The sequence below is a fragment of the Alosa alosa genome, chromosome 12 (genome assembly GCF_017589495.1).
Source record: "Alosa alosa isolate M-15738 ecotype Scorff River chromosome 12, AALO_Geno_1.1, whole genome shotgun sequence".
Classification (NCBI taxonomy): Eukaryota; Metazoa; Chordata; class Actinopteri; order Clupeiformes; family Clupeidae; genus Alosa; species Alosa alosa.
In genome coordinates this window covers 29,275,072-29,288,293 of record NC_063200.1, presented here as the reverse complement: position 1 = coordinate 29,288,293, position 13,222 = coordinate 29,275,072, and the positions used below count along the sequence as shown (strand labels likewise).

The window sequence follows — 13,222 nt, the reverse complement described above, 5'->3', positions numbered from 1 at the left end:
ATCAATTTTGTCGAGAATAGTGAATAGGATCATAAACATATGATACAAATCTCATCAATAGTCAACATATAATAGGCCTACAAATGTGCTGAATATAATGATTTTAAATAGATCTGCACCTAATCTCACACACAATCGTCTTGTTGAATGCAGTGATTTTATCTGCTAGGTGCTTGTCTTTGCCTTGTTACTGGAAATTTAACTCATTGAGCTTTCCAAATATATCGCTAAAACAGGCCAGCTTCGTCAAGAAATGTTCATTAGTGAATGTGCTTGCAGATTTAAACATCAGCGCTCTTCCTCCAATAATTCGAGGCCTGGCACTTAGTCGAGAGCTCAAACCACACCGACAGCACTTTACCTCGGCCAACCGAAAAATGTTCTTGCCTTGAAACAGTACAGCCTTTTGGTCAGCTCCCATCTCCTCAAAGTGCCGAGAATAGACACGCTTTTAAGGGCGGGTCTTGATGAAATTCACCACTCACAACCCTCGTTCAAAATCTCATTCAGGTCGGGACTAACTAAGCTGCCTTGACACGGCTTCCCTATGAATAACACAGTCGTCCATTAAGATCGGGCTGCTACTTGGGCCTAGGCTACAGATAAATTTTTTTTAAAAACTCCTGTTTTTCACGTCAGTTCGCGCCCCACCTGGCATGTCTCCGCGGCCCACAGTTTGAGAAACGCTGTTTTACCCTCTCTGTCTCCACTCTCGAATATTTTGTTAAGTTACCAACGTGGGATAGAGAAAACGTTTGAAAAGGCATATGACTTAGATATTTTTTCGCGTACCCCCTGAAATCAGTCCACGTACCCCTGGGGGTACTCGTACCCCAGTTTGACAACCGTGGAGACAACTATGACCCACGTTTTGGTTTCGTAATTTGCCCTACTTATTGACTGCAATGTAGTCAATTGACTGCTTGACATGTTATTTTTATTTTTCTGTACAATAAACAAATACATCTGCTTTATGCCGCAGAATTACGCACTTGGCCAGCCTATAGAATGGGCACATTTTGGAGAGAATAGAGAATGTACGCACGCAAGAATCTGTAGGTGATTTGTGGCTGGTTGCAAACAATGTTTAATGCATTAACTCAAGACGTCAAACATTTTCTAAACAATACAAACAGAAAGGAGGCAGCAGGCAGTAAATGTAGAAGAGTCATTTCCAGTGGAAGAACAAAATGCTGAATGAAGCCCAAAGCTATGAAGGCATATCTGGCAAGTTGTTATTTTTTGAAGACGTAAATGGTTGGGCTATAGGCCTAGTTTGCAAGAAGGAGGCATAAAGCGTGAGCATGCCACACTATCCACAGCTGTGGTAGCGGGGGTAGGAGGATTGCTGTTAGCGCAGGATTTATATAAAATTCTTCAACAGAAGGCCTGCCTCGAATGCAGGCTTGCCCAAAAAAAAGGCCTGTGGTTTACGCAGCCTACAGTAAGTAGGTCTTAGTGAGTTAGGAGTCCTCTAGACTTCTTTTAAGCTGTCTCAGAGGTGGAGAGTTGCGTTCGTGGGGGGAAGGGCCGGATTAACAATTCACAGACCCTTGGGAACAAATGTCTGATGGCCCCCTGCCCCCCAGCCAACATGAATCGGGCGGTCAGTTAATAGGCCTATATATCACGAAGATTTGTATTGCCATTTAAGGTACGAGCGCATCTGTGAGGCCAAGCCTCACCAAGTAACCCGTTTGTTTACAACTAACATTACATTTAATTAAACTGCTTATAGGCTATGCCGAAATAGTTTCAACATTTTGAATATCAGTGTCGGGTAAATTAGGAAATGCCTTATGGCTGAAAGCTGCTTGGGATCCCCCCCGTCAAGCAATAACAATACAAAAAGTTAAAAACAGATGACATGATGCACGTCACTGACATAATGCGCAAATAATATAGCCTAGATATTCCAATATATTCAAATACATGTGTTTATTTTAGAGGGGATATTCGAACGCCATTTTTGAGCAATTTGACAGCCCTAGTCCGCTGTAGGCTACATGTCGTCTATTAACACCTTCCACCTAACCCGGTGAGTGGGGGTCACCATTGAGCAGCCTATCTGCGAAATAGCCTTAAAATCGTTCCGTGTTGTGTGCCTTCTGGTTTCTCCACCTACTGGTTTCCTTTATGCGGCGTGCATGCGCTGCAGCAGTTGTCAGACATTCACAAACAAGTTGTTTTAGGCGGTTTGAAGTCGCTTTTCATACGCCATGAGCGCTCGGCTACATTACAGCCACTCGGACAAAAGACATGTAAAAAAATATGTTTTGAAATAGAGCTGCAGTCCCGCCCACAGCCAAAATGCGGTTAGGTGCCGGATGTAAGATTCCCATTCATTTGTCCCATTGACATTTGGAAAAATCCATATCTAAAGAGTTTTACAGCATGTCTTAGGCTAACCAGCTACGGCATAACTCATAAGCATACAACATATCATTTCGAATGAAAAAACGAAGAGAAAATCCCCAAAAAGTCAAAGGTACAAAGGTACTTGTCCCTCATGCTGGCCCTTACAAAACCCACAAACTCACTTTGGACAACATAATTCATACTGTGTTGCAGCATGTAGGCTAATGTTAGCTGCATTATGTAAGGACATACAATGTCGGAAATGCTAAAGGTTAGCCTAGGGCTGGGCGATATATCGGTATTACGACTACGACCGATATATTTTTGAAAACGATATGTAGTTGAGACAATATCGTAATACCGGTATTATGTCAAATAATGGTCCATTTTATCAAAGCCACTTGCTCTTCTGTGTTCAGACCATTTAGATAGCCGCAGCTCTGCTCAACTGTGCCCCTTGCTTGTGCACGTTCTCCCTCGCAGCACTACAAACTTTCAAACATGACGGACACTGAATCAGATTTTGTTTACCTTGATCAGAGGCTGATGCCTATTCCGTCGGCACATCAACGGCTAGACCGAGAATTCTCGTTGTGAAATCAAAATTCCACTGGAGCTCCAAGCGGTTTTGTACATGCAGATTTAAGTTACAACACTGTTTAGCAGCTACAGCTCTTCGACTCACGGTAAAATGTAATTTTTGGTACATAGCCTAGCTAATTTAAATACACTGATGAATTTACGGAAAGTATGCAATCATATGATGTTGGACGCCTTGCGATGCTCTGCCCGTCTACTGTGCCTCTGACTCCGCTGCCTCATTTGGATGGTAACTTGACAGGTGAGCGCGAAGATTGGATGCCGTGGATGCGTAAGTAAACTGTTTTTTGCAGAGTCCGCAGACTACATTCTCATTAAAGGTTACTTTACCATCTGTGTACAATCCAAAGTATTTCCAGACACCATATTTTAGATGAGTTGGGGACGTAGGCTAATTGACCGTTCGCAAAACCCTGCCCTCGAACAGTCCTCGTCCAATCCTAGCTCAGCAACTGTAACTAAGGAGAAGGACGCCCGTCAAACATTGCGATTTCAGCACAATGGTGAAACGATGCGCCTATGGCACCTGCAGGTCAGACACCAGGTACCCCAAAAGTTTAGACTCAAAACTCAAGCGGAAAGATGCCGACAATGGATTAAGCAGTGTGGGAGACCTCACGCACAGCTAAATGTCTCGAAGATTAATAAGCATACATATGTCTGCTCTAAGGTAAGTAAAGCTAGTGAGCTAGCATATCAATTATCAATAAGTAGTTTAAGTAGCTAAGTACATACAATCTGTAAAACTGGACTTAAGTTAACAGTTGTGGTGTTATATAGCATTATTATTTAAAGTAGTAAAGTTAGAACACTAGATACTTATCCCGTAGGAAATTCGGGCAGCCTGTAATGTAGCTGTAGCCTGTCAAGTTTGATTGTAAGTTACAGGGTTTATTCTTTTTTGCAACAGTGTCCAAAACTACAGAATTATTGTCACCTCTGCTAAAGTTGACTAAAACATTCCATATAATTAACAACAACAATGTTAAATGATTGCAGATTCAGATTCATTTTGCAAGATGCCTCCACTTACAGCACCATTGAGGCAGAAAACAAAGAGTGTGTTGTTCACAGTGGTAAGTGATTTTATGTTGCAATGTAGTAATCAAAATTAAAAAAAACATCAAGTTTGTTTTTCATTTGCTCCCATTTAGCTAAATCAAAGTGAATCCTCTCGAGGTGGTAGTCTTCCTCACCTTTTACAAAGAAGTCACACCATAATAATCCTGTGAGCCCAAGCTGCCCCATTATTTGGTAATGATTTTCTTTTAATTTGTAGCTGCCATTTGTCTGTTTGGTAAGGTAGGGACAATGTACAAAACTCTCTTTTGATGGGCACTTAATTTCTAAAAGCCCATAGCTTGGGGTTTTACCCTCCATTTCTGACCTTACGATCTGGCGATGTTCCAAGATGTGGGGAATGGGGGTTCACAACAAAGCCACATGGATATTCTACATTGCCTGTGAGCTTTGTATACTGTTTTGCAGCTATGGGCTCTAGCACAACTCCTCTTCACATTGCCTTAGTCTGCACTTTAGTGGCACTCTTTAAGTTTGCTGCGAGACTTTCCTGATCAGCTCTCCTAGAGCAGATTCTTTTAAAAGAGGTCGATGTTACTCGGCCAGACCTTGCCTTGAACCACAGCTGGTTTGTGTTTTGTTCCCTTGTTTCACGCTCTAGTGCTATGGAATCAGGCATGGTAATGTTAAGTTCTGTGTAGTGACGTGTGGCCTGTTCATCCAGAACTGTGCAGACATTTGTGGGTTGGAGTGGCAGAGGAAAGTTGGGGAAATCATCCGATTGGTTGACAGGACGTGCTCCAGGGTCAGCAAATGAGGCGCCAATGTTGCTAAAGAGTGGCAGCTGTAAAAAGGGGGAAAAGACAGAGAATGTATGTAGTTATAATCATTGACATCTAACATTCTAAACACTTTTTCTTTATAGAGAATCTTGAGCAACCCCTACTTCCTGAACTCCAGCTGGAAAAAGAAACTGAGGAGGAGCAGGGCATGGAAAAACAGAAGAGCTTGGAAGAAAATAATAATAACCTAAAACTGAAATTGCTTGTAAAAGAAGCTGATATAGACAGACTGAACGTAGAAATAAGCACTCTTAGAAAGAAAACTCTCACACCTGAACTCATTCAAAGCAGCAAAATTTCCAAAATGTTTGAATACCGTACTGGCTTTACATATGACCAATTCAACCAACTGTGCGCTGTTTTTGGAATTCCAAATAATCCACACACATTTCAAATAACATCCCGTTAAACTACAAATGCACTGATTGAAAAATTGATAAGATGCCCCTCCATAACCAGCTCCTGTTCGTCTTGATGAAATTGCGAAACAATGAAGATCCAAAAAGTGTTGCATTTTGATTCAACTATACAATAACTATACAAAATGCAAGCACTGTCTTTAAAGCCTGGATTGACTACATGTTCGATGTTTTGGGTGAATTGCCAATTTGGCCACACAGAGACATCATTAACCAGAACATGCCAGCTGCATACAAAATTGACTACCCAACTACATTCACCATATTAGATTGCACCGAGCTCAGAATTGAGAGGCCAACCTCACTTGTTCTGCAAAGCCAGAGCTTTTCTAACTACAAAAGCATCAATACCCTCAAAGCTTTAGTTGCATGTGACCCCCGTGGTGCTGTGATTTTCTCATCAGCACATTTTACAGGTTCCATGTCAGACAAGGAGATTGTCAGACAGTGCGGAATCATCTCACTATTACAGAAAATGATTGAGAATGGCTATTTACAAAGAGATGATGGCTTGATGGCCGATAAAGGGTTTTTGATCGAGGAAGACATTAAAGCAATCGGACTGCAGTTAAATCTGCCACCTTTTGCTAGGTCTAATAGGCAAATGGCTGCTGGAGATGTGCTGGCAACAAAGCGCATTGCAAAGCACAGGGTGCATGTTGAGATGGCCATCGCTAAAATCAAAAAGTTTAAGATTGTGTCTGGCAGAATACCAAATTCAAGGCTTGGTGATATCAATCAGATCTGGTATGTGGGTATACTAGGTCGCCAAATATTGTACTCTATACTCCACTACATTTCTATCCATAACTGTGAGTACCCGTTACTTCTTCTAAAAAAAAGAAAAATCTCGGAAACCCTCAATTTGTTGTTTCCCTCTCAAACGTGATTGGATTGTAGCCTGGGATTTCCTATGCTGCCTTACGCGCAATTTTATTCTCGCTGCTAGGCAGTCTGGATTCCATGGAGCAAATTTTCGCCTCAGTTAGGGGACCAATCACAGAACGGAGGGAGGGCAGCAAGACGATGACGACACACCGAAGCCGTTATGAGCTACGTACAGACGCATTTGATAGACATTTGTAGCGCCCAATAAACGGCACTGGGCATTCGTAAACCACGTTTCAAATACGAGAAAATGAATCTCTAGTTTCCAGACCCCATCTCAATGAGATGAGGCCTGACGTTAGCCAGGCTAATTGGATTGTGCAGGCGCCACTGATTGGGAGAGCCTATCAGCAATCACCTTCAGCTTTCCGCCAAAGTCAACTCCATGATCAGATTTAGATTTAGAAGAAGAGACGAAACCATGGACGAAACAATGGATGAAAACGCAGCAGGTCCATCCCGGGAATGTGCCAACCTGTGGCCCCACCTCTCCAGACTATTTCAATTTTCTGAACAAGTTAATAGTACATAAATGTAAGCACTGTGGCAGTAATGCAATATAGAAAATGTAGGCTACTCTTGTACTCTTGATACTCAAGTACTTTTAAAAACAAGTACTTCAGTACTTTTACTTAAGTAGACATCTGACTGTTGTACTTTTACTTGTAAAATTTAGCAAAGGGTATCTGTACTTTTACTCAAGTAATGAAGCTGTGTACTCTGTCTGCCTATGGAATTCGGTGATAAGGGCTGTGACAGTATGACATGTTTAAAGACACGTAGAACATATGCGATGATGAAAACTTACATGCAGTATGAAATGTTTAAAGACACGTAGAACATAATATTATGCGATGATGAAAGGTTAAACTTGAGAGGTGGGGAAACTATGTAGGCTACTTGTTGTTTAGGCTGGTTGTCATCGCTTAGCTAGCATAGCTAACATGTCATATGATAGAACAGGTAGAAACTGAATCTTTGTAGCCTAACCTAGATTGTTAGGTCTAACACATGTCAGATGTTGGCTGGGAAAAATGTTTAAAATTTAAAACGTAGGCTACTTACCCGGCAGTGCAGGAACATGACTGGTCCACAAGGCGGTGCTGGTTGTGTAACGGATGCCAGCTAGCTTAGCTGTGCTTGTGGAACGTTGGTAAACCTCACTCCCCGATGCCTCAAGAGTGCTGCTGGCATGCGAGCCAGTAGCCTGGGCTATTGGCTCAATTGTTAGCGCGCTCGCTTCCCGATCCGAGGTGCTGCTGTCCACGGGTTCGAGTCCGGGCGCATGCAGGGCTGAATCGTGCAGGTTCAACACAACGCAGGTTACATTGGTGCCGTGACCCGGATCGGGAGTGAGGTTTAGGGGGGTGAGTATAACGGATGCCAGCTAGCTTAGCTGTGCTTGTGGAACGTTGGTAAACCTCACTCCCCGACGCCTCAAGAGTGCTGCTGGCATGCGAGCCAGTAGCCTGGGCTATTGGCTCAATTGTTAGCACGCTCGCCTCCCGATCCAAGGTGCTGCTGTTCGGTACTCGAAACCGGCGCAGGGGGCTGAATCGCGCAGGTTCAACACAACGCAGGTTACAGTTGCATCGCATGAACAGGTCGTGAGGTTTCTCATTCTTGGACTGAGACCGGTACACCTTTGCCTCGATTGTTGTAATATTCCCATCTTTGCTTATTTTAATATTTTGAACATATCTCTCCACTGCATATTGCAGCCCTTTCTGTCGTGCCCTGGAGGATATGTCTGCTGCATTACTCCAAAACCAATCACTTACTGTATACCAATAGGTATGGAGCTCAACCCAGCCATGGCTACTATTATGTTTATGGCTACTATGTGTCTGGTTCTGAATTGTTTGACGGGCATAGTAACAATAACTAGGGGGCGTGGCTTTTGTGAACGGTCAATTGTCCGCTCAGACTGGCCGTTCTGTGCGTCATCTTCCATTTTCGAAACAGGGTGGCTATTGAGTGTTCTGGCTCCAGTCATTATTGTGGCTACTGGCTATTATTGGCTTGATTTGGTCATGGGCCAACGCTAGAATACGTTTAGAGCACTCGCTATGAGATGGCATACAATAAAATAAAAAAACAAACTAATCATAGACTGTAAAAATGCGCTACACATGGCACTAAAAACCGAATAGTTCGACTACGGACATTTCACGTCATGTTCGAATGCATATTTGCAGCAGCAGGACGGCTTCGTTAGAGCCACCGTTAACCAATGAAGTTAAGTTGTGCTTCAGGGTGACTCCACGCGCGTTCCTGAGCAACTTTTTCTTCTTCTTCTTCTTGTTACGTGGCAAGCAATGCATGTGCATTATCGCCACCCTCTTAACTGGAGGACGACTCTCTTTTTACAGAATATCCAATAAAAATTGACGTTGGTCCATGCGTCATTTCCAGCTTTGGAACTTGGCGCATGGTCAGAGCCGACTGGTGCTGGATCCAAACCCTAGTGTTCAATATGGCGTTGACTATGAATTGGCCGGATTTACTAGCCTAGCCTCTGCCATTCATTTGTATGGAGGGCAGGACTTGGAGAGTCACTCTCTCCAGTTATATATAATACCTCCATGGGGCCAACATTACCATGTGTGCGGCTATATCAGAAGATGGTGTGGTGGGACGCAGACCTCATATTGGACCATCTCTCCTTGTCACCTTTCTTGATGAGCTTGATCAGGTTTGTAGAGCTGAAGGTGTGACCTATGTCATTGTGTGGGACAATGTCAGGTTCCATCATGCTCATGTGGTGCAAGCATGGTTTCAGTCCCATGCACAATTTACCACCCTGTATTACGTGCCCCAGTAAAAATCTCATGTTCAAATCTGCACAAATGAGCGCAGCGCCTTCTCAGCCGCGTTCAGCTTGACTGCCTTCTTGGTGGGGCCCGGGCTCTCGAACTGCTGGCCGTTGATCTCCACGGTCATGACGAAGACGGGCGTGTGCACGGGGCCTGTCTGCGACAGCAGCTTGTACTGCTGGGCCTGGCTTGATCTCGTTTAGCATCAGCACGTTCTTGGGTAGCACGGGCCCTGTCATTTTCTTGCGCTTCTTGGGCCTGAACTTGGAGTGTGCGTGGCTATTATTGCCCTCCTCCAGGGGCTGCTTGCGGCTGCCCCTGCCTGCACCACCGTTAGGGAGCTGCTCGGCCACGGTGGCCCCCTCCGTGGAGGAGATGTTGTCCAGGTTGCGTTGTCATTTATGTCAGTGCTGCAGGAACTTATGTTTTCCTCCTCATCAACATCCATGCTGAAGAGCTGCTGCCCCCGGGCCTGATGAGCTCCCGCTCAACCTGTGTCTCCGTTAGCTGTCAGCGCCGGGGGCTCTAAATAGAAAACACCAGTACTTAGGGGAAATTAAAATAGTTCACTAGATTCAAGTCTCTGAAATCTTTTGGCCAGAGGGTCAAGCGGGCACGTCCAGAGGGTCACGGCAGTCGTCAGACCAACAGGAGGTAGTTACGGCACTCTAGGCAGCAGACAGCGAGCATTGAGGGAGAGTCCGGTGTTGCCAAGGCAGTCTTCGCAGCAGCGTTGGGCTCAGGGACCACAAGATAGAGGAACCAGAGGCTGGGTGAACACAAGAGCAAACAACACTTTGCAGGGGAGCACCAGTGGCAACAATGACACTCACGCCAAAGCAGTAAAACAATTACTGCCCTTTGCAGAGTAGTAGAGTGTGTTGACCACAATGCTAGCAGGGAGTGGTGCTCTCTCCATTAGTTGCTTATTGCAAACATGAGCAGGAAGGCAGAGGCAATAATCTGTTCTCATCTACTCAGTCAATTACAGGAAGTATTGTCCAAATATGGGCAGAGAGGTGGAGCATAAAAATGAGTTCTAATGAAACGGTTAAAGCCCTCCTTACACCAACAGACTTTGGAAAGATTTGGAAAAGATTTTTTAAAGACTACAGTCTCAGACCCTCTCACATCTAAAAACAAGTAGTAGAGTTTTAAGTCACACTATGATTTTGCAATGACTAGGGATCTTGCAGGGTCACTATTCACAAGACTGCAACTAGATTCCTTTAAATTATTACCCATCGTGCAATAGATAAACAGGAACTGAAATGATAAACTCAAAGTTGTATTTTCGTGTTTCTGCAGCATTGTTTCATGCGTGACATTCCTAATCGATATAGAGTTGTTCTGTCACGTGGAAGAGCCGACTAAATATGTATAAGAATAACAAATAATCATATAGGCTACAGCTGTCGCCTACTTTGCCCCTTCCTCTTTGGTGTTGGAGAGAGGTCACTATTGGTTTTTATAGTTCACGTCACTATTTGCATGAGCCACGACTAGAAAGACTTGCAATAATATCAATATTGTCGAAACGGCAAAACTAGAAAAGGACTGACTCCGACTGACTTAAAACCACTAAGATTGGCACCTTACACTTAACGATCTAGTTGGCGGGAGCGCGCTGCGATTCCAGTACAACTCCCATGATTTCAGTCCGACTTTGGAAATTTAGTCGTCGACTCTGAAAACAGACCAAAATCGTACAATGTAAGGCTGCCAAAAGTCACAGTGGCAGGGGAGGAGGCACAGTAGTAAAACAGGAAATAGGTTGCCAGGTTTGTTCATGAGCAGATGGCTAAAAAGAGTCAAGTAGGGCAGAAAGTGATGGCAACAATAAAAACCACTACAAAATTCATACACACGCACAGTGAATAAACACTACAATTTAGGGTGCAAATGTTATCACACACACAGTAAACACCATTACATATAATACACTGCACACAGTAAGGCCCTAATGTTTCTGCCAATTAGGCAACCAAAAAGGACTGGGTTAACCTAGCCTGGTCTTACCAGACTCTCGTACATTTTAAAATGTCCGGAAAACAAAAACTCTACCGGTCACTTTGACCGGCACCACTTTTTTCTAGCGGAAACTCTAGTTCAGTGTCTCTCAAACTTTTTCAGACCAAGGACCACTTGACCAATAAAAAAAAATCACGGACCACATAGAAACAACAAAAAAAAAAAAACAGTAGACCTACTTCAACAGTATATATTACACAATAGGCATACTCACTGAACCACCTTGCTTATTGTGTCAGAGGATCTAAACAAAGTTCAGGAGGAGCCCTTAGGGATGATTGACAGCAATTAACTCACCTGTCTTCCACCACCAGGATATTTAAGCCGGCCTCCTTATCCATACGTCACACGTTGCGGCTCCGCTTCAGGCATTCCAGGACCACGGCCAGCTACCATGACAAACACGCGCTTAACTTATACACTCAGTATAGCAATCATACCGACGGGCGAACTAGTGAAACTGGTGTAGCTTACATAGGCATTTTTGAAGAACTGTTTGGATTGTTTGTGAAGTTGGTTCAATATTGCAAACAACTCATCTATATTATATTTTACCATGTCTGCCTGTGGACCACTTGGGATAGCTTGCGGACCACCAGTGGTCCCTGGACCACACTTTGAGAAGCACTGGTCTAGTTAGTGGGTGCGTGCGAGTGATTTGTGTGACTACAAACAAAGTGTAGTTTTACTGATACTTCATTTAAGGCGTAATATTGCCAATTTTGCCATATAAACGATCATGCAGAAAATAGAAACATTACCAGAAAAGCACTATAAAACGTTTCGCCACCTGAGGTTATAACTTTAGTTCCCATGCTTGGTAATGCAAAATAGCAAAAAAAAAAAAAAATTCTGGGGGCATGATTTTAAAGATGCCCCCAAAATGTAACACTGTAGCTGTCTGGCTTCTCTAGCTGTTGGCTGGAGCAATTCAAGCTAATTTTAGTTTTTTACCCATACCGACAGTACTCAGTGATAGAGGTGGATTTTATTGTTTGTTCTCATGACACAGTTCGCGTCGTTCAGTTCGCCAACAAACGAATGAACGAACGAACGAGACAGATTGAAGAGACATTTATTAACCTGGCATGACACAGAAAATTCAAAGACAGCATGCCATTAGACAGATATTTAAATGTAAATGCCAATATTGAAATGCAGAATGGAATTGTTAATGTAAACCATTATCGTTATTTTTTATTGTATGCTCTCCCACTAGTCTCACTAGCCCATTTGTTTTTTTTTTTCTTGGAAACGGTTTCTATGCTTTCATGCCCCTCATTGGCTAATTCGATTAGAACGTTTTAGAAACAATACAGACAACAGCATACAATTGGTTTGGCTCTCGCCTTAGGAAGCTGGGCCATAGGCATTCACAGCAACACTAGGTCAGTGTAATTCAGCGACAAACGAAAGAATGAACAAGAACTGGAAAGGCTAATCAGTTCAGGTCGTTCATTTTAAAGACCCGTTCGAACGAACTGATTTATTCGCGACCGACCCACCTCTACTCAGTGACCTCGAGAAAGGAATCTGTGTGAATTGCTGGAGTTCTCCTTTAAGCCCCCTTTATTAGGGGTGAAGAGGCCAAGTGGGCTTGTGGAATGCTTCTCCTACAATTAGAAATTGATCATGCAGAGCTACATAACTGTATAAATTGAAGGTGGTCGGGGTTGGGTTACTGTGCAATAGATTTCTGGTATAGCCTACGTGCAGTTTAGTGTCCCAGTCCCATGCAAGATTCTATGTGCAGTTTAGTGTTCCAAATTCCTCATGCAAAGTTGTATGTGTAATTTTAATGTCCCTAATTATGCACATTCTAAACCACCTATTTAACAGGTGGTTTATAATTATTGTTGTGTGTGTGAGAGAAGTTATTTCTTATGCTGTTAGCCAACATGAACACCACCTCAATATGCCTAAAATAAAGTTGCCAAAACTGCCTAAACTAGCGTTTAGAATGTGTTCGACAGCTTGTGTGACCCATGCCAAATACTTAAAAGCAATACCAACTACCTACAAACAAAAAACTTTGAAACATCAAAAGCCCAGTTTACACCAAATGCTTGCTAACATGCTAACTGGCTTTGATTAGAATTGTTAGCAGAAAGTTGCTGTAGATTTTCTTTCAGTTTTGTGGTGCTCTGAACTATGACATGTGTAAATCTTTCATTCATGTGAAGGTCATATAACTTACCATAACAATGAATTTGAATATCATACTAAAAGCTGGTTTAGACATACCTCT

General features: G+C 43.2%; 1 pseudogene; it reads right to left on the bottom strand.

Annotated features, from left to right (window-relative positions):
• Positions 1 to 8,962: 8,962 nt before the first annotated feature.
• On the bottom strand, positions 8,963 to 11,315 carry LOC125304193 (annotated as a pseudogene).
• Positions 11,316 to 13,222: the final 1,907 nt, after the last annotated feature.